The 22,329-nt window shown below is 44.8% G+C and overlaps 1 protein-coding gene across 1 annotated transcript in view; it reads left to right on the top strand.

The window, feature by feature from the left end:
• ctnnd2a (catenin (cadherin-associated protein), delta 2a) overlaps positions 1-22,329 on the top strand; it is a 396,841-nt gene that overhangs the window by 258,425 nt on the left and 116,087 nt on the right. The window lies entirely within an intron of this gene.

The following is a 22,329-nucleotide window of genomic DNA, read 5'->3' as shown; positions in this document are numbered from 1 at the left end:
CCTGATCTTCTCAAAAACATAATTTTGTCTAGCTGTGTCCAGTCCAGGTGGTGCTTGTACAGGCAGACCATCTATGAGAGGAAGGATGTCTGTTGCGCAGCAGCTGAAACCTGGTGCCGACCTCATATAATGCAATGAAAATGATATTCACCTGAATTGCTGGTACTGCTTGATCTGTGGCAGCGGCCTGAAGGACAGAGTCAGGTGTTGTTGCCAGCCATAGCTTTCCACCAGCACCGTACCATCCTCCAGTCCAACCAGCTGTGGGATGTTGACCCCTGTCACAGTGTTGTCCTTCACAACACCAGCAATCTCAAACAGTGTTCACTCTGTTATTTCTGAAGCGCTGCTTGATGAGGCTGAAGCACCAGTCGGGGGCAAACTTGGAGTGGCCTGTGATCAGGAAGTGAAGGACCAGACTGTGGCGAGCTTGTGCATGGTCCACCAGGGACAATACCAGAGCACAAACATGTTCTTATTTTGGCCACTGCGGTTATCACAATTCAGGTCCACACGTGTTTCCCCAACTCCGTAGTTGGTAAAGAAATAGGTCATGTAGTTGATGACTGCACTGCTGCCTTTGCTGGATGACACGCCTTCATCAACCAAGTAGTTGACTTGTTGTGGCATTCCTTCACAGTAGACACCAAACAAGCCACACTTGCAAGGAGTTAAAAGTAGATGGGACCTGGCTGCATAGGGTCAGAAGGATAGTGCACCTGCAAACAACAAAAGAACATTTAGAGAAATTACAATTGATTGTCTCACCCCTGTCAATCTGTCTTTACACAGCTCAGTGAAAGGCATTTTCCTACCTCCCATATATATATATATATAAATATAGTTTTTTGTTGAGTGAATATCTATCTGTCCATCTATGTCCTTAATCAGTATAAAGGAGGACATGTTGTTTACTTGTTGAGCAAAATCAAAGCTGTAATGCATCCTGATGTCTTTTCTTGCTGGTTCAGTAGGTTCCCCAAGAGACAACTGGTTCAGTAGGTTCCCCAAGAGACAACTGGTTCAGTAGGTTCCCCAAGAGACAACTGGTTCAGTAGGTTCCCCAAGAGACAACTGGTTCAGTAGGTTCCCCAAGAGACAACTGGTTCAGTAGGGCCCCCAGAGACAACTGGTTCAGTAGGGCCCTCAGAGACAACTGGTTCAGTAGGGCCCTCAGAGACAACTGGTTCAGTAGGGCCCTCAGAGACAACTGGTTCAGTAGGGCCCTCAGAGACAACTGGTTTAGTAGGGCCCTCAGAGACAACTGGTTCAGTAGGGCCCTCAGAGACAACTGGTTCAGTAGGGCCCTCAGAGACAACTGGTTCAGTAGGTTCCCCAAGAGACAACTGGTTCAGTAGAACCCCAGAGACAACTGGTTCAGTAGGTTCCCCAAGAGACAACTGGTTCAGTAGGTTCCCCAAGAGACAACTGGTTCAGTAGGGCCCTCAGAGACAACTGGTTCAGTAGGGCCCTCAGAGACAACTGGTTCAGTAGGTTCCCCAAGAGACAACTGGTTCAGTAGAACCCCAGAGACAACTGGTTCAGTAGGGCCCTCAGAGACAACTGGTTCAGTAGGTTCCCCAAGAGACAACTGGTTCAGTAGGTTCCCCAAGAGACAACTGGTTCAGTAGGGCCCCAGAGACAACTGGTTCAGTAGAACCCCAGAGACAACTGGTTCAGTAGGGCCCTCAGAGACAACTGGTTCAGTAGGTTCCCCAAGAGACAACTGGTTCAGTAGAACCCCAGAGACAACTGGTTCAGTAGGGCCCTCAGAGACAACTGGTTCAGTAGGGCCCTCAGAGACAACTGGTTCAGTAGGGCCCTCAGAGACAACTGGTTTAGTAGGGCCCTCAGAGACAACTGGTTCAGTAGGGCCCTCAGAGACAACTGGTTCAGTAGGGCCCTCAGAGACAACTGGTTCAGTAGGTTCCCCAAGAGACAACTGGTTCAGTAGAACCCCAGAGACAACTGGTTCAGTAGGTTCCCCAAGAGACAACTGGTTCAGTAGGTTCCCAAGAGACAACTGGTTCAGTAGGGCCCTCAGAGACAACTGGTTCAGTAGGGCCCTCAGAGACAACTGGTTCAGTAGGTTCCCCAAGAGACAACTGGTTCAGTAGAACCCCAGAGACAACTGGTTCAGTAGGGCCCTCAGAGACAACTGGTTCAGTAGGTTCCCCAAGAGACAACTGGTTCAGTAGGTTCCCAAGAGACAACTGGTTCAGTAGGGCCCCAGAGACAACTGGTTCAGTAGAACCCCAGAGACAACTGGTTCAGTAGGGCCCTCAGAGACAACTGGTTCAGTAGGTTCCCCAAGAGACAACTGGTTCAGTAGAACCCCAGAGACAACTGGTTCAGTAGGGCCCTCAGAGACAACTGGTTCAGTAGGGCCCTCAGAGACAACTGGTTCAGTAGGGCCCTCAGAGACAACTGGTTCAGTAGGTTCCCCAAGAGACAACTGGTTCAGTAGAACCCCAGAGACAACTGGTTCAGTAGGTTCCCCAAGAGACAACTGGTTCAGTAGGTTCCCCAAGAGACAACTGGTTCAGTAGGGCCCTCAGAGACAACTGGTTCAGTAGGGCCCTCAGAGACAACTGGTTCAGTAGGTTCCCCAAGAGACAACTGGTTCAGTAGAACCCCAGAGACAACTGGTTCAGTAGAACCCCAGAGACAACTGGTTCAGTAGGTTCCTCAGAGACAACTGGTTCAGTAGGTTCCCCAAGAGACAACTGGTTCAGTAGGGCCCTCAGAGACAACTGGTTCAGTAGAACCCCAGAGACAACTGGTTCAGTAGGTTCCCCCAGAGACAACTGGTTCAGTAGGGCCCTCAGAGACAACTGGTTCAGTAGGTTCCCCAAGAGACAACTGGTTCAGTAGAACCCCAGAGACAACTGGTTCAGTAGAACCCCAGAGACAACTGGTTCAGTAGGGCCCTCAGAGACAACTGGTTCAGTAGGTTCCCCAAGAGACAACTGGTTCAGTAGAACCCCAGAGACAACTGGTTCAGTAGAACCCCAGAGACAACTGGTTCAGTAGGTTCCTCAGAGACAACTGGTTCAGTAGGTTCCCCAAGAGACAACTGGTTCAGTAGGGCCCTCAGAGACAACTGGTTCAGTAGAACCCCAGAGACAACTGGTTCAGTAGGTTCCCCAAGAGACAACTGGTTCAGTAGGGCCCTCAGAGACAACTGGTTCAGTAGGTTCCCCCAGAGACAACTGGTTCAGTAGGTTCCCCAAGAGACAACTGGTTCAGTAGAACCCCAGAGACAACTGGTTCAGTAGGTTCCTCAGAGACAACTGGTTCAGTAGGTTCCCCAAGAGACAACTGGTTCAGTAGAACCCCAGAGACAACTGGTTCAGTAGGGCCCTCAGAGACAACTGGTTCAGTAGGGCCCTCAGAGACAACTGGTTCAGTAGGTTCCCCAAGAGACAACTGGTTCAGTAGAACCCCAGAGACAACTTGTTCAGTAGAACCCCAGAGACAACTGGTTCAGTAGAACCCCAGAGACAACTGGTTCAGTAGAACCCCAGAGACAACTGGTTCAGTAGAACCCCAGAGACAACTGGTTCAGTAGAACCCCAGAGACAACTGGTTCAGTAGAACCCCAGAGACAACTGGTTCAGTAGAACCCCAGAGACAACTGGTTCAGTAGGGCCCCAGAGACAACTGGTTCAGTAGGGCCCCAGAGACAACTGGTTCAGTAGGGCCCTCAGAGACAACTGGTTCCGTAGGTTCCCCAAGAGACAACTGCAGGTCTTGACAGGTGGTCTTGCAGTCAGCAACCATCTTCTGGTAGACAGACCGCTCACTCTGAACAAGCAGGAGATGCTGCTCTTGCTTCTTAAGCTTGGCTGACTTAACAGCTTCTGGCAGGTCTGAAGACCTGATAGTTGTTCCTCTGGCACTGCCAGCACAGGTCTGTCCTGGGCTTAGTGCTTGAGATGTGGGGCAGCAATTTTCTACACATATTCCTGAAGGAAGACAGCCCGACTACACGTACCTCTGTAAAATACTGAAATAATGTGAGATCAATAAAAGTAGTGCCATAATGTAAATAATGTAAATGTGTTTATGCTTTACATACCAAGTGTTGTCATTGATTCCTTGTAGAGACGCCACCCTGCTACTTTTGTCACATGGGATTGAAATAGTTTCCCAACAAAGTATTTGTGTCCTGAGTGGAGTCCTGGTAATACCATTGCATTATCCTCTGCGTAGTTGTTGATAAAGTTCACCACTTGCTGCAAGGTGTCATGCTTCAGGTGTAACCTGTGCTTGCTTCGGTCAGCTCTCTTTTTGATGGGAGGCATTAGACCATTCTCCTTGTATGACTGGTGGAGGAGAGTCAGGCATGTTCTACTGATGCTGAAAGACAAATTCCTGTTACAAATATTTTAGCATTATTATACAATATAGGCAAAATGGCATTTTGAGATCACTACATACAGTTCATACACATAATGTTGCTAGCTAGCCAGCCATCTAACGTCAGCTGGCTAGCTAACAGCAAGCTTTAACTAGCAATACAAACCGATTGTCATATCTAGCTAAAGTTAACCAAATAGGTTCAATGTTATCTAGTTAGCTATCTAACATTAGGCTATAACTAGCAATGCGAAATGGCATTCTGAGAAAACATCACAAACAATATTTTTACCTAAATCAGGAATTTCCTCATGGTCTGATTCATTTTCAGTCAGAGAGAGTCAGCATGGCACGATCGTCCTCCAGAAAGTAGTCCATCACAACTTTTTCCCACTGACCTTTGTCTATAGAGCCTGATAAATTCAGGGCAGCAATATTATTGAGAGCAGTAGCAACATATTTACCAGTTCTCCATAGCTAACATTATAACTTTAGAAAAAACTGCAGTAGAAAGGATTATCTATGCATAACGAGCAGCTCATTTTATAGATACAATATGCTACACCGCAAACCAATCCAAACTCATCTCTTTGCATGTCCAGCCCACTCATTATCTCAGGTAATCATGGCTAGTTTCCTGAATCGGGTCACATTTACAGATAAAATATGCCATTAGTACTGTAAATTTCTAAAACATTTGCATTACCAAAACAAGTAAACATAATACAAAAAATAAACAGTAAAACTTCACTGCTGCTCAGTGGGAAATGCCAATAAATTGTAGCCAGATGGGCTGCATCAAAAACGCCTCAATTACAAACCTACACTTTTCCCCTAGCACCTATCAAAAAAGTGTACATTTTAAAATGATTAATCAGGACAGAATACAATTGTTAATCTTAACAGTATTGGTATGACATAACTTTTTTTTAAATCAAGGCTTTCCATTATAGCATTAGTTAAGATGGAACCACCCCATCTACAAAACTGAGAAGCATCTTCCTTTACAAATTGAAAAATTGCGCAAAATGATGTTTAATGATATTCTAGCTTGTTTGTGACATAAAAAATTACGATATTTTGTCACAAGGCTATTCTGCATTCAGATGTAAAGCCATTTTTTTCAACAAAAAAGTTTCAAACGTATCAATCTTCAAAAGAGATCGTCATCCTGAATAAGGTGCATGTTTATACCTGTCCCAACATAGAAAGTGACAGATAACAAAGGCACTGGTATACTGTGTGTGTCTTTCAGACACAGGTAACTCAAATTGCCTCGCTTTGAGCTTAAAAAAAGAAAACATGTATCTTGTTTCCTACTAAGAGGAGTAGACGGGCCTACTCTCAACAGAGTTTTGTGCAACATGTCTGCCTGGTCTTATCTTAGGAGGTTTGTCATTACCTTCACTCCCATGTTAAATGCAGAGTATGTAGGTTTGTGAATGGTAATTGGACTTTTTAATTAGGTGAGATTATGGTTAGAAAAGATCTCAATGAAAATGTTGTCATATTCCCAGATTCCCAAATTATGCCCTTCCCAAAACAAAATACTCAAGCTTTAATAACGGTTGTCTAGTCAAGTTTTGAGGAATTAAAAAATATATATTATTATAATTGTTTTAATTATTTAACCTTTTTTTAACTAACCAGCAGCAATCCACCCTGCATACCACTGCTGGCTTGCTTCTGAAGCTAATCAGGGTTGGTCCTGGTCAGTCCCTGGATGGGAGACCAGATGCTGCTGGAAGTGGTGTTGGAGGGCCAGTAGGAGGCACTCTTTCCTCTGGTCTAAAAAAATATCACAATCCCCCAGGGCAGTGATTGGGGACACTACACTGTGTAGGGTGCCGTCTTTCGGATGGGATGTTAAACGGGTGTCATGACTCTCTGAGGTCATCAAATATCCCATGGCACTTATTGTAAGAGTAGGGGTGTTAACCCTAGTGTCCTGGCTAAATTCCCAATCTGGCCCTCAAACCATCATGGTCACCTAATAATCCCCAGTTTACAATTGGCTCATTCATCCCTCTCCCCTGTAACTATTCCCCAGGTTGTTGCTGTAAATGAGAATGTGTTCTCAGTCAACTTACCTGGAAAAAATAATAAATAAATAACTAGGCAAGTCAGTTAAGAACAAATTCTTATTTACGTCGCTGGGTAAATTGTGCGCCGCCCTATGGGACTCCCAATCATGGCCGGATGTGATACAGGCTGGATCCGAACCAGAGACTGTAGAGAAGCCAGAGTAAATGCCAGACATTTCCAAACATCCAGAGTAGCATTACTTCCTCAACAATATGTCAATTTCAGTGCATACTGGATCATTTTCAAACACTTAAAGTGTAAAAAAAAAAAAACAGTCAACCCCAGTGACAAACCAAACTTTCTTGAGCAGGTCACAATTGACAAAAATAAATAAAATGTTTGCCCAGGAGGAACTAGCCTATAGCTGTTCAAAGTCCATTATCTTCCGGAGCAGAGTACAGACATGTACATTAATTGTGTGTCTCTTCTTCTCCACTACCTTTCCGCTTTTCTTGCTGACGACCTCTGCTGTGGCGGTCTTCGAGCCAGTGGATGGATTGATTCCAGCAAAACTGTGAAAACAAAGTGCACACCCAGACAAAATTGTGGAAAGATGGTCCCCTGATGTCTTCAAAAGTGTCTGAATTGTTCTGCATTACCTCTGTACATTGTCCCCAGCTCAAATAATGGCTTCACATTATGTGTTTATGCTCTGACAAAGGAGCCTTTCAAACGTATCAACATATCTTGATTCAATTAACCTGCCAAACCAAGCTGTGGTACAAAATGCCTCAGTTTATAGCCCCCGCAATGGAATTCTCCCAAGGACGAAGCATATTTTTGTTTACCTTTGGATGAGCTCCAGGGTGTGCGAAGCCTCCTCTTGGTATTTCAGATTGAAGGTATAGAATGAGGCAAAAAAAAGCTGCCAGCACTGCCACTAAGTAGGAGTGGACTGACATCACAACCTCCTTCTCAATGCTTATTATCCATTTGGCAACAGTCATTGTGTCACCTGAAATCAGATCACATTTATGTTTCACAATGGCCTCTGTGAAACATTGCTATTATAAGGCCCTGTCTAAAAACAATTACTCACGCAGAAAGTCTTATTGGATACATTACCTTGAACAATCAGTCTTGGTGAGTCTGGCAGTGGAATTGATCACTCCACATCTGTGGCTGTGGCTGACACCTGTCGTGTCTGTGACTGTCATTAAATGTGAAGACTGTTATTTTATCAAATCAATTCTTTATGTGTAATTATTATTACGTGATTAAACTAATCATGTAATCTTTAATTAATTAGGAAGTCGGGGCACCACGGGAAAATGTTTTTAGAGTCTCTATTTTCCGAATCGACTCTTCAAATATGTTCATATCTTATCAAAACAGTTGCTTATTAATGAATTGTACCTCATCAGTTCTCATTACTGAACGTCGCAAACACTTGGATATATGCACGAACCCTAGCCTCCATAATGAATCAGCAATATACAAATTGGCTTAATTATTTATTTACTAACTAACTAATCAAATCACAGAAATACATAAACAAACAATATAGTTATTGGTTACTAACACAATGAAATTGATAAGTCCCTAGTGGGCTAAACCGGTATTGTGGCTTGGTAGACAATGGAAAGGGGTGAGGACAGATAAAAAGCGGGAAAGACAAAATGGATTCACTACACACAGTTGATAATTATATTCATGGGAATGCTAATCCTTTGCACATGAACGGCCGCTCATCTGAAAATAATTGCAATGTATATATTTATGCCCGTACTGTATGTCAATGTTGTCTTCTCTGTTGGAATCGCCGGTCCATCTGCTGGAGAGTCAGTTCATCAGAGAGTCTCTGGTTAACTTCCCCAGAAGTTACAATGTCTTTCGTAGTTGTCGATTTCTCAGCAGCTCTGGATAGTGTCTGTTGTATTGGATACGTCAGGCGTATAGATGGTCGTTGCATAGAATAGATGCTTCCGCGGTTGTCTGTATTCTTGTACTAGATTTACGTAATTTCCAACTGCAGACTAGTAATTCTACGTCTAGGATTTACTCTTATTCTGTAGGGATTGATAGTCTCAGAGTTGCCATTTCTAGCCATGTAGCCAACACTACATGCTGTCTGGTCTCCTGGGCCTGTAGAGTTGTAGTTCTTAACCATTTCAACATATAGCGTCAGCTCCATGTTTTGTAGTCTAATGTAAATTTTGTCAGGAGTGGGTTTTATATACTTCTGAGAAAAGGGCGGTCCATGACGCCAACGTAACTTCTATGCTCACGTGGGCCACTGATTTGGTTAACTTTACATGAAAACCCATATTTTCTCATTTAGAAGGTTAACATCACATGACATCTTTTCATAAATAGTTTCATGTTTAATCATATGCGTTTCACAATAGTTAGATGTAAACCCCATATTTAAGAAAAAACTGTACACAACCAAAGACATAGTAATGAGTGTTTCCTGTCCCTCATGAGATCACCAAATGAAACACACTCGTAACGACTGTCCCTTAAGTGTCCACGGACCACTCAAACATTCTCAAAAATATAAATATTGTTTAATTATTCAAACTTTAGATGTCCAAGGGCCTCTCTGTGTTCCACAGTTTGCATTCCAACCTCGAACACTACAGAGCACAGAGGCAGCGTATTTTATGACCGCCATAAAACAGTCGACTTCCCGCTCTCCCCCTCTACGAGAGAGAGCACGCTGTAGAGTGGACCCATTGTAACCTGATCCTTCAGATCGTCACAGGAGAGTTATGACACAAAGATAAAATATATACAAGATATAAAATATATAAGATATCTTTTATATATCTTATATAAGATATGAAAGATATAAAACAACAAATTCTATAACTTTAAATTCACATATTTTGAACATTTGGCACATCATCATTTTAACCTTCTAAAATGACATAGAAAAGTATTATTTTATGCATAAGATGCAGATGAATGTAAAACTCACATCAGCCTGTAGAAGGAGTGCATCTGTCCGTTCTTTGAAATAGGACATCAGCAGGAGGACAACACAAGGGCCAACTGCAGTCTCTCCACCCTTTTCAAACCTTGACAGGATGTGCCAAACCTCTTCATTTGTTGGTTTGTAGTGGAAGTATTGTATAATAATCTTTCCTTTTTCTACCATTGTTGCATAAATTTTTTCCAGGATTGAGACATCTGTCGGTAACTTGAAGTGGTTGTAGAGTTCCTTCTGTGTGAAAAGGTACGGCCACTTACTTCTCAGCTCGGGCTATCTTAGGTGCTGGGCTAGTGTTGATGGCACAGCGCTGTAAGTAAAATGTTGCTTGCATGAGAGAGTTGTCCTCTGTCACCTCCTGCCGGCCCTTCTCTGGATTAAAGCTGCTCCATTTCCTTACGCTTTGCCTCCAAAGTTTCTTCCGTTTCTTCTTTGGGAAAGTCTGGCTGCCATTTTACACAGCCGTGTTTGTCTGGCTGCCATCTTACACAGACGTGTTTGTCTGGCTGCCATCTTACACAGCCGTGTTTGTCTGGCTGCCATCTTACACAGCCGTGTTTGTCTGGCTGCTATCTTACACAGCCGTGTTTGTCTGGCTGCCATCTTACACAGCCGTGTTTGTCTGGCTGACTTCTTACACAGCCGTGTTTGTCAGGCTGTCATCTTACACAGCCGTGTTTGTCTGGCTGCCATCTTACACAGCCGTGTTTGTCTGGCCGCCATCTTACACAGCCGTGTTTGTCAGGCTGTCATCTTACACAGCCGTGTTTGTCTGGCTGCCATCTTACACAGCCGTGTTTGTCTGGCTGCCATCTTACACAGCCGTGTTTGTCTGGCTGCCATCTTACACAGCCGTGTTTGTCTGGCTGCCATCTTACACAGCCGTGTTTGTCTGACTGCCATCTTACACAGCCGTGTTTGTCAGTCGGCCCTCTTGCACTGATTACAGTCGATGAGCCTGAGAGTGTTTTTCTCTTTCTTAGTCATACCATAGGATTATCACCATTCTTATGCTCAACGCCTGTTTTCATCTGATTTAAGAGGGATCCATAGCCACTCCCAATTGTTGTGCCATCACTCATTGTATCAGCGACACCTTTACAGATACTGTTGTAGCATCGTCTTGGCTATTGCACAGCAATCTGCTCTGGTTGGATTAGGCTCAATAACTCTTATTGCATCTACTTTCATTCTTACCATCTCTTCGTTCTCCCGTGGTTGGCCGTGTACCTCTAGCGATGGCTGATCTCAGGTTCATGGACATTTTCCCCCAAGGGACAGTGAAGTTCTCCAGCCAGATGTCCAGGTCTACAGTACTGGTCGTACTGGTTGTTGACAGGGTTGTGCTGGATGTGGAGGATGACTGTGAAGGGGACGGGCTTGATGGCTCAAATGTTGATGTATCCTGGATGGCACTAGCTGTGTAACTCCTTGCTTGACCTGGAAGTAAAATAGTTGCTCAACTCAGAAATCTAAAGTAATAAAATTCCAAACATTTCCTCTCAACTGTACAGTACACTTGTAAATCTTTTAGCCAAATGTAATACCTTCAAATCTCCATGCATTTAGCAGCTTCCGGCATTGTATTGGTCTGGTGTGCTCCTGTAGGTCTTCTTCTTTAAGAAAATGAAGGCCTGGCTTTCCCTATACTCCCACACTTGCAAGCTTGTCCAGGAGGGATGAAAGTGTCTGCTTGGGGAAATCTGGTAGCACAGACAATACTGCCTCTCTTATCTCCTCTCCTAGCAGTGTTATGGCTCTACAACAAAGGGAAAGAATGATGAAGGATCATCATTGATTTGCCAAATACCTTGTACTCCACTAAGGGGTAAAAATCAACAAGGTCTTCATGCAGATAAAGTTTGAGTCCTGGGCTACTCCTGTTAGGCAGTTAATACCTAAATCAACTAGCTGCACAGCCTGCTGCCTCTTTAAGACAGAATAAACAGAAGAGTAGCAATGGACCAGGATCAACTTCATCTCACCCATTTGCAATCCATCCTCATCTTTCCCCATCACAACATACATTCCCTTTCTGTACTTTGTGCTTTTGACAGTGATATAATTTAAAACAACTGTGTTATATAAATTTGAAGTGAAATGCAGCGACTGAATCCTCAATCTTCTTGTTGTAATCGGTGGCATAAAAGTCAGCTCCCTTTTCTACTTGATTGAGAGGCGGAAATAAACTGCCAGCACTTAAATAGGCTTGGAACAGTTGGTGTCTCTCTGCTAGAGTCCCACGTAGATTGTTAAAGTTGTGCAATTTCCGTACACACTGCTTGAAGTAAGTATACTTACTCTCGAACCTCAACGTCCAGAGACAAATAAGTGGCTTGAACCTAATGATAAGCTCTGGGTAATAGCAGAGATAATGGTGCATTGACTTGAGGGGTTTGCCAGGAAATGTCTCAGTTCTGAAATTGGTATATTCATCAATAAGGACTTGAAGATATGCCACCTGGTCAGCACTAATGGCTAATGCACATCTGTATCCGACGATTTGTCTTAGGAGCAAAATCAACTGCCATACACCACTATCTGGTAGATTTTTGATTCGATCTCCTACTAAGATGGGGAGTACTCTCAACAGACAACAGTTTTGTACAGCATATCCACTTACAGTTGAAATCGGAAGTTTACATACACCTTAGCCAATTACATTTAAACTCAGTTTTTCACAATTAATGACATTTGATCCTAGTAAAAATTCATTGTCTCAGGTCATTTAGGATCACCACTTTATTTTAAGAATGTGAAATGTCAGAATAATAGTAGAGAGAATGATTTATTTCAGCTTTTATTTATTTCATCACATTCCCAGTGGGTCAGAAGTTTACTTACACTCATTTAGTATTTGGTAGCATTGCCTTTAAATTGTTTAACTTGGGTCAAACGTTTCAAGTAGCCTTCCACAAGCTTCCCACAATAAATTGAGTGAATTTTGGCCCATTCCTCCTGACAGAGCTTGTGCAACTGAGTCAGGTTTGAAGGCCTCCTTGCTCGCACAAGCTTTTTCAGATCTGCCCACAAATGTTCTATAGGATTGAGGTCAGGGCTTTGTCATGGCCACTCCAATACCTTGACTTTGTTGTCCTTAAGGCATTTTGCCACAACTTTGTAAGTATGCTTGGGGTCATTGTCCATTTGGAAGACACATTTGCAACCAAGCTTTAACTTCCTGACTGATGTATTTAGATGTTGCTTCAATATTTCTTATTTATTTTTTATTTCACCTTTATTTAACCAGGTAGGCTAGTTGAGAACAAGTTCTCATTTACAACTGCGACCTGGCCAAGATAAAGCATAGCAGTGTGAACAGACAACACAGAGTTACACATGGAGTAAACAATTAACAGAGTTACACATGGAGTAAACAATTAACAAGTCAATAACACAGTAGGAAAAAAAAGAGAGTCTATATATTGTGTGCAAAAGGCATGAGGAGGTAGGCGAATAATTACAATTTTGCAGATTAACACTGGAGTGATAAATGATCAGATGGTCATGTACAGGTAGAGATACTGGTGTGCAAAATAGCAGAAAAGTAAATAAATATTAACAGTATGGGGATGAGGTAGGTAAAATTGGGTGGGCTATTTACCGATAGACTATGTACAGCTGCAGCGATCGGTTAGCTGCTCAGATAGCAGATGTTTGAAGTTGGTGAGGGAGATAAAAGTCTCCATCTTCAGCGATTTTTGCAATTCGTTCCAGTCACAGGCAGCAGAGAACTGGAACGAAAGGCGGCCAAATGAGGTGTTGGCTTTAGGGATGATCAGTGAGATACACCTGCTGGAGCGCGTGCTACGGGTGGGTGTTGCCATCCACATAATTTCCCTCCCTCATGATGCCATCTATTTTGTGAAGTGCACTAACTAGTCCCTTCTGCAGCAAAGCACCCCCACAACATGATGCTGCCACCCCCATGCTTCACGGTTGGGATGGTGTTCTTCTGCTTGCAAGCATACCCCTTTTTCCTCCAAATATAATGATGGTCATTATGGCCAAACAGTTCCATTTTTGTTTCATCAGACCAGAGGACATTTCTCCAAAAAGTCTTTGTCCCCATGTGCAGTTGCAAACCATAGTCTGGCTCGTTTTATGGCCGTTTTGGAGCAGTGGCTTCTTCCTTGCTGAGCGGCATTTCCGATTATGTCGATATAGGACTAATTTTACTGTGGATATAGATACTTTTGTACCTGTTTTCTCCAGCATCTTCACAAGGTCCTTTGCTGTTGTTCTGGGACTGATTTGTACTTTTCGCACCGAAGTACGAGACAGAACGCGTCTCCTTCCTGAGCGATATGACGGCTGCGTGGTCCCATGGTGTTTATACTTGCGTACTATTGCTTGTACAGATGAACGTGGTACCTTCAGGCGTTTGGAAATTGCTCCCAAGGATGAACCAGACTTGTGGAGGTCTACAATTATTTTCTGAGGTCTTGGCTGATTTCTTATGATTTTCTCATGATGTCAAGCAAAGAGGCACTGAGTTTGAAGGTAGGCCTTGAAATACATCCACAGGTACACCTCAAATAGACTCCAATGATGTCAATTAGCCTATCAGAAGCTTCTAAAGCCATGACAACATTTTCTGGAATTTTCCCAGCTGTTTAAAGGCACAGTCAACTTAGTGTATGTAAACTTCTGACTTATTGGAATTGTGATACAGTGGATTATAACTGAAATAATCTGTCTGTAAACAATTGTTGGAAAAATGACTTGTGTCATGTACAAAGTAGATCCTAACCGACTTACCAAAACTATAGTTTGTTAACAAGAAATGTATGGAGTGGTTGAAAAACGAGTTTTAATGACTCCAACTTAAGTGTATGTAAACTTCCGACTTCAACTGTATGTGTACATTTATTTTGCAAGGCTCACTCACTCACTCACTCACTCACATGATGCCAGCGGTGTGGTCAGCATGTAAGTGAGACTCAAAGGCAGTAAATTGCCTGAATTCACTGGAACATTCTGGGCACACCACAATTAAAAGAGCAATTGGGTGAATTTCTATCAAGTTTAATGTGCTGTACGAATGATACTACTGTATTAGATTCACGCATACAAGATTTGCACTGAACCATTTGAACCGTGTAAGGTTGATTCTGGATAATACTTTTTTTAAATTAAAAAATCATCTGTCTCAGTTCAAGCTGCAGTAGCCTGTCGTTATTTCTACAATCCAAATCCCCAAAATAGAAGTTATATAAACAATTCAACTCAGAATAGCAAGCTAACGTTTGTGGCTGAGAATAGTTCCCCTAAATTCACCTCAAATGTGTAACGGCTCTCTTCTATCTCCTCCTCTGACGAAGAGGTAGAACAAGGATCGGACCAAAATGCAGCGTGATGATGATTCATGATATATTTTAATGAAGAAAAACCTATACATACAGAAACTACAAAACTAACGAAAAGAAATAATGAAAACCCAAATAATGAAATAATAAAATAATAATGAAACAGCCCTATATTTTTATTTTTATAAAAAATAATTTATTACCTTCAATACCATTCATTCTTTACAACTCATTTACAACTCATAATTTTCATACATACTCCAACAATGGTATTATAATTTAACTAAACAAAACAAAAACCCCAAACAAAACCTCAGGGGAGCATCGTCCCTCCCCGTCACCCTACAAACTACCTTTCCCTATCTCCCCGTCCCTAATCTATCCCCTTACAAATCTAAATGACACCCAGCCCTAAACCCCCCTTCCACCTCTCCCGAGCAGCATGCTGCCCCCACTTCCTCTCCTCCCTCTTCATCCTCCCCTCAAATCTCCTTCCATCCTCCTCACTATCCCTTCCACCCCCAATCTCTCCCTGTCTTCACCATGTTCTGCCTGGCTTCCCACAGCCCCCGTTTAAAGAGACTCATGAGAAGCCAGAGCAGAAACCTGTCCCTATCCGTCCCTCTCGCTCTCCCTACACCTCTCTCTAACCTGGCCCACGTCAATACAAAATCCCCCCTTACCAAACCTAACAACACCCGTGCCCTAGCCCATACTACTCCGGCAAAGGCACATTCCCAAAAGACATGGCGCACAGTCTCCTCCCTGCCACAAGAGGATCTTGGACAGGTGGGGGATTGCACCAAACTATACCGGTACAAGATGGAACGTACCGGCAAGCTCTTATGGAGGCTCAACCAATTCAGGTCCTTGAGCCTGTTGTCCAGACCCCGCGCCTGCACTCCCTCCCAGACCACTTCCGAGATGCCCACTACAGGCGCCGGACTCCCTGCCTTTCTGACCTCCTCGTACAGGTGCCTGTGATCTAAACCTACTCGGGCAACGTCAACCTCAGGGTGTGCACGCAGCCACTTGGCCGCATGACCAAAGTGCCACGGCAGCTGTTCCGCCTGAGGACCCGTGTTAGACCACACCATTACGCTTCTCGCCTGATACGAGAAGAACACCCGCAGGAGGTAACCGGACGGGTGTATCACTGGATGAGCAAGCTCCGTTAACAAGAAAGAAACAAAAATTGCGTCCAGCTTGAGGGGGAAATGTGGTACCCCCCTACCTCCCTCCCCGATGGGACAGAGCATGCGTGCCCTGGCGACCCACTCGCACCTGCCACTCCACATGAACTGAAACACAAGCCTACCTAGAGGCCTCCTCAGACAAGCCGGCAATGGGTAGATGTACGCCAAATACAAAAGAGACGGCAACACATCCACCTTTAGGACCAGGACTTTGCCGATAAAAGACAAATACCTAGCCTTCCACATTGCTAGCTTCCTCTGTACCACTGCGATACGCATGTTCCAGTTTAGCGTCGCTGAGCCGGAGGTCTCAAAATGGACCCCGAGAATCCTCAGGGCCCCCTCACAGAGAGATAACCCCCCAGGCACATCCGTTCTACCGCGCCATCTACCGAAAAACTTGACGGAAGACTTTGCATGGTTCAGAACCGCTCCCGACGCTCGGGTGAAATCCCCAAAGATGGCAAGGGACCTTGTCAGGCACGAGTCCTTGCACAGCAGCAAGGAAGTGTCGTCGGCGTACTGCGTCATCTTAACACGCAGCCCACCACTTCCAGGGATCAACAAGCCTTCCACCCCTGTGTCTGCCCTAATGGCAGCCCCCAGAGGCTCCATGTACAGAACGAAGAGGAGAGCCGAGAGTGGGCACCCCTGCCTGACCCCAGACGAGAGGTCAAAAACGTCACCCAAGTGACAATTTACACTAACTCGGCACCCCGCTCCGACATATAATGTACGAATCCATCCTATGAACTTCTCCCCAAATCCTAATCGACCTAACACTCTGAATAAAAAGGATCTATTCACGCGGTCAAAGGCTTTCGCCTGATCTAGCGCTGCTACCATTAAAGGCAGTCCTCTATCTTCAACCCAAGCGATGGAGTCCCTGATTAACTGTAGGTTCCATCTAATAGAGCGGCCCTCTACCCCGCACGTCTGATCCTCATGGACGACGTAGGGAAGGGACCGGTCTGCTAAAACCTTTGCATGTAGCTTGTAATCTACACACTGCAAGGTCAACGGCCGCCAGTTGCCAAGGTCTGTTACTTCCCCCTTCTTATATAAAAGTGACAGCACACCAACAGCCATTGATCCCCCGGGACCCCCGTCTCAAGGATGGCCTTCAAGACTTCGAGGACCACTGGTCCAAGTATACCCCAAAACTTGAGATAAAACTCAGCTGGCAGCCCATCCATCCCAGGCACCTTCCCTTTTCCCATCCTCCTAAGAGCGCTCTCAACCTCTTCTAGTGAAATCTGGGCCTCCATCACTTCTCTAATGTCCTCCGGCAACCGCCTGGACAAGTGTTCTAAAAACACATTTCCCTGCTCTACATCTATTTCCCTTTCCTTAAATAAACCTTGGAAATTATCAGTTGTCACCCTGACCATATCCTCTGGTTCTCTAACTATACTACCATTTTCTTCCCTAACGCCATGCATTACCTTCCTACTCTGTCTGGCCCTAACCGACTTAAAGAACATAGCAGAACAAGTCTCATTGTGTTCTAGAAAGCCACTATGCGCACGCTCCAGGAAAGCTCGAGCCTTCCGCTCCTGCAACTCCCTGAGCTGCGCCTTTAGGGTTGCGGATCTCTCCCAGTCAAACGACCCGCCGAGGTTGCCTGCCTCGTACTCGAGTTCAATTAACTTTTGGATACGATCCACCTCCCTCCTCTCCTCCCTTTTTTCCTCTTGCAATACCCTATTATAAAAGCTCTAATCCTCACCTTAACTAATTCCCACCACTCTAACACCCTCTCGCACATGGACCGGAGTCCTTCAAGCCTCCAAAAGAAACCATAAAACCCGTCAACAAAAGCCTGCTCCTCCAGCACATCCCGATCTAACTTCCAGTACCCCCTACCGAGGAGGCAGACTGGTGACCCCACCTGCAGGAGCACCCCGTCATGATCCGAAAAGAAAACAGGCAACAGCCGCCCAGACAACTTACCCAAAGACCTGGGTACAAAAATATAGTCGAGCCTCCGCTCAACCCCCCTGGAGTTGCGCCATGTAGGACCGGCCATTTTCGGAGTAGTGTGCAGACCACCATCAACCAGACCATGGCAAGCCATTAGCCTGGTAATGGCGCCTGCACTGCTATCCCCCCTATTCCTAAATCTGTATTAAAATCCCCCCCTATCACTAATTTCCTATTTGTGACACACAGGGGCGTCAGACAGTCCACCATCTCCCTCCTGTCTGCCACCACCTGTGGCCCATACACCACCACTAATCTAAATTTACAATCCCTTATTGTGACATCCACCCCTATAACCCTCCCCTGCATTACCACAAAATAATCTTCCACTTTTACCTCCCTGTGCCCACACAAAATCCCTACCCCCGATGAGTGCACCCCCCCAATACCCCAAACCGACTCCCCCTTGTCCCACTCCCTCTTAAACTTACTAACATCCCCTCCATCCCTCAGGTGAACCTCCTGTAAAAAACAAAAATCAAACCCCACACCCTCCAAATAACTAAAAACCGCCCTCCTCTTAACAAAATCCCTTAAACCCCTTACATTTAAACTAACAAAAGTAAAATTAGATGCCATGAAAAAATAAAATAAAATCATGTAATACACTCAAATTCTAAACCCAGACAGAAAAAAACAAAAACAGGAGACTCACCCGATGCTCCCCTGCTCCATATCTACCGGTGAGAATACCATCTGTACTCCCGACATCCCCCTCTTCCTCTATCTCATCAACCCAGGATGCAGGAATAGTGTTTGGCTCCGGGGTGCCCTGCACCCTGGGTCTATCCCCACACTCCTCCCCTCCCCAGTGCTGCAGCTGGTTTGGAAAAAAATCGGGAGGCTGAGTCCCCAAACAAAAACTCCCCACCTCCTCCTGTACCCAGTCTTGAATCTTGTTAGGTGTGCCCCACCCAACAGAAGTTGAGGGCCTGGGGAAACCAGCAGCAACCCAGAGGTTTCTCCCACCCCCATCACTCTCTTGGCCATCCCCTCCCTCTCACTGTCGGCCAATCGCACCCTCCTCTTCATTCTCTTCTTTGGTGATGGCGGCAGTGGAGAGATACCACCCCCCCCCGCCAGCTCCTCCACCATACCCCTCATCTCTTCCACCAGGGCACTTTCCCCCCAGTCCACTTGCTCTTCCACCGTCTCCTTCTCCAACACTCCTCCCTCGCTTTCTTCTCTCTCATGCTTCTCCACTCGGTTGCCTTCTTCCGCCGCTTTTCCTGGTTCTCCTACTCCCGTGCCTTCCGTTTCCTTCTCTCTTCCATCCGCCGCTTCTTGCTCCTCCTCCTTCCTTGCGGCCTTCCCCTCTGGATCTGTACTCTGGTCATGAGGCGTGCTTCCTTCCGCTCCTCTTCTTCCCCCATCCCCGCTCCTGCTCCCCCACCAGCCGCAGACGCATATGACCTCTGACGAGCCGGGCACCCACGCCACAGGTGTGCAGACGAGCCACACCCTTGGCACGCCTTAGGCTTGTCACAATCCCTCGCCTCGTGTTCCTCAGATCCACAAAATCGGCATTTTCTTGTGCTGCACGAGGCGAATATGTGGCCGTAGGCCACACAGCACCTGCAAAATGGGGGCTGACGTGCATAAAACAACGTCCCCCTGTCAGCCCCTAGGGAGAACATAGCAGGAGGATGGAGGTAGCCACCATGTCCCTTTGGGTCCTCCCTGAGGAGGGCCTGGAAGCCTCTCCTCCCATTCCAAAACCCAAGGGAGTCTTTAAGGTGCCTTGCTGAGGAGACGTTATCCATGTATCTCCCCAGAAAGGCCCTCACCTCTTCGTCCTTAACGTATGGGTTGTAAATGTTGACAGTTACAACCCTAAAGTTGTTCTTCGCCAGGCTTGTTATTTCATAGTGGCTCATCGGCCTCTCACCTCCCACTGCTCTTGCCCTTCTCAGGATATCATCGTGTTTCTCCTCCGTATATAGTGCCACGTCGTATGCTCCCTCCAACGAGTTGCCTTGGAAACAAAACACGTCCTTCACCGTCAGCTTTAGAATCCCCATCAATATTATCCTTCCAAAAGTTTCCCGTCCTAAAGGCTCCAACTCCTTTTCCTTCCAAGCAAACCGAATCGTGTTGGCCAGCCCAATCCCAGGGACCGACCGTGTTGATGGATTTAGCACCATCTCCGCAAGGAGAATGGCGCTCGTTCTCTTCTCTTCCAAAACAATGAAAAAAGAAAAACCAAAGTGACTGAGCCTATCTTGTGACAACAAACACTGAGACAGGAACAATCACCCACAAAATACACAGCAAAACCCAGGCTCCCTAAATATGGTTCCCAATCAGAGACAACGAGAATCACCTGACTCTGATTGAGAACCGCCTCAGGCAGCCAAGCCTATGCGAGACACACCCCTAATCAGCCACAATCCCAATGCCTACAAAAACCCCAATACGACAACACAATAAACCCATGTCACACCCTGGCCTGAACAAATAATTAAAGAAAACACAAAATACTAAGACCAAGGCGTGACAAAATGACAGTTATAATGCAGCTAGCTCGCCAATGTACAGACAGATTTATTAAATATTCAAACCATCAAGCCATAACTGACATAACGAAAATACATCTAGAAAATATTCCATCTTGATTCAAACAACGTTCCAATATTTAGCTAAGGGAGGGCACAGCTAGCTATTAGCTCAAGTACAAAAATATTTGGGGATAACAGAACATGGAATAGGCTATTAATTATAACAGTTTTGGACAGAAGGCGGAGACACTTCATGTTTTTAAATCGATTCACGGGCTCCCGATGCAAAATGTTCTCTCAAAATTAAACAAATTTCATGTAGCCTACTGACCGCAATTGCAGATGTTCGCTTCATTCACCAGACTGCCTGGGCACGTGGAAAGCGTGATGTGCCCAAATGGTCAATTGTTTAAAATAGGCTATGTGATTCTGTAGGTTATTTTACATCGGGAGCCATATCCTAGTGAGAAATGTTCTTCTCATTGTATGGCTGATGAATGTGAAATATGATTTAACCCACTTGATGGCTGCTTCAGTGTAGGGGTCTTGTCCAAGACTTCACCCGAAAAGACAGCGTAATACCTTAATCCAGTAGGCCTACAACTAACCGTTAAGAGCTGTAAATCATCTTGCCTGTATTATGTTTGCGTAACATGTACTGTAACATTCACCGTTACAAACTGTAATCGTTCGGCGACCCAAGATGCACTGCGGTCTGCATCATTCAATTGTTAAAGGATAAAACAAGGAATTAATGTGTGTTTTTACTGTACAAACTACATACATTTGTTACAGTGCAACCAAATCATGAGAACTAAAAGATAATTCCTTGACACATTGGAAAGAATTTACAAAAAAACAGAACAAACTAGACTGCTATTTGGCCCTAAACAGAGAGTCCACAGTGGCAGAATACCTGACCATTGTGACTGACCCAAAATGAAGGAAATCTTTAACTAGGTACAGACTCAGTGAGCATAGCCTTGCTATTGAGAAAGGCCGCCGTAGGCAGACCTGGCTCTCAAGAGAAGACAGGCTGTGTGCACACTGCCCACAAAATGAGGTGGAAACTGAGCTGCACTTCCTAACCTTCTGCCAAATGTATGACCATATTAGAGACACATATTTTACACAGACCAACAAAGAATTCGAAAACAATTCCAATTTTGATAAACTCTCATATCTATTGGGTGAAATACCAGTGTGCAATCACAGCAGCAAGTTTTGTGACCTGTTGCCACAGATAAGGTCAACCGGTGAAGAACAAACACCATTGTAAATACAACCTATTTTTATGTTCATTTATTTTCCTTTTTATACTTCAACTATTTGCACATCGTTACAACACTGTATATAGACAGACAAAATATGACATTTGAAATGTATTTTTTCTTTTGGAAAATTTGTGAGTGTAATGTTTACTGGTCATTTTTTATTGTTTATTCCACTTTTGTTTAATATCTATTTCACTTGCTTTGGCAATGTAAACATATGTTTCCCCTGCCAATAAAGCCCCTTAAATTGAATTGACAGAGTGAGAGCGAGAGACAGAGTGAGAGAGAGAGACAGAGCGAGAGAGAGAGAGAGAGACAGAGGCACATTGAGAGAGAGAGAGAGACAGAGACACATTGAGAGAGAGAGAGACAGACAGACAGAGAGACAGAGACAGAAGCACATTGAGAGAGAGAGAGACAGAGACACATGGAGAGAGAGAGGGGTAGAGTATTATAGCAGGGGTGAGCAACACAGTAGGTATTCTATCCCTCCTGTATTTCTAATTCCTCTGCATTCCACAACAACCATGTGAGAAGGATAACATAATAAAGAAAACCATTTCCCCCATAATGATGTGAGAGAGAACATTTATTTCACTTTGTCCTGCGTATCAGTGGGAGTGTTAAACCTAATAAACTAACGGTGGTGACTGGCCTCACACACCCACACAACTAACGATCTTATGG

The sequence above is a fragment of the Oncorhynchus tshawytscha genome, linkage group LG16, assembly GCF_018296145.1.
Source record: "Oncorhynchus tshawytscha isolate Ot180627B linkage group LG16, Otsh_v2.0, whole genome shotgun sequence".
NCBI classification, from domain to species: Eukaryota; Metazoa; Chordata; class Actinopteri; order Salmoniformes; family Salmonidae; genus Oncorhynchus; species Oncorhynchus tshawytscha.
Note: the sequence above shows the minus strand (reverse complement) of the source record. Positions and strands in the feature narration are given on the sequence as shown.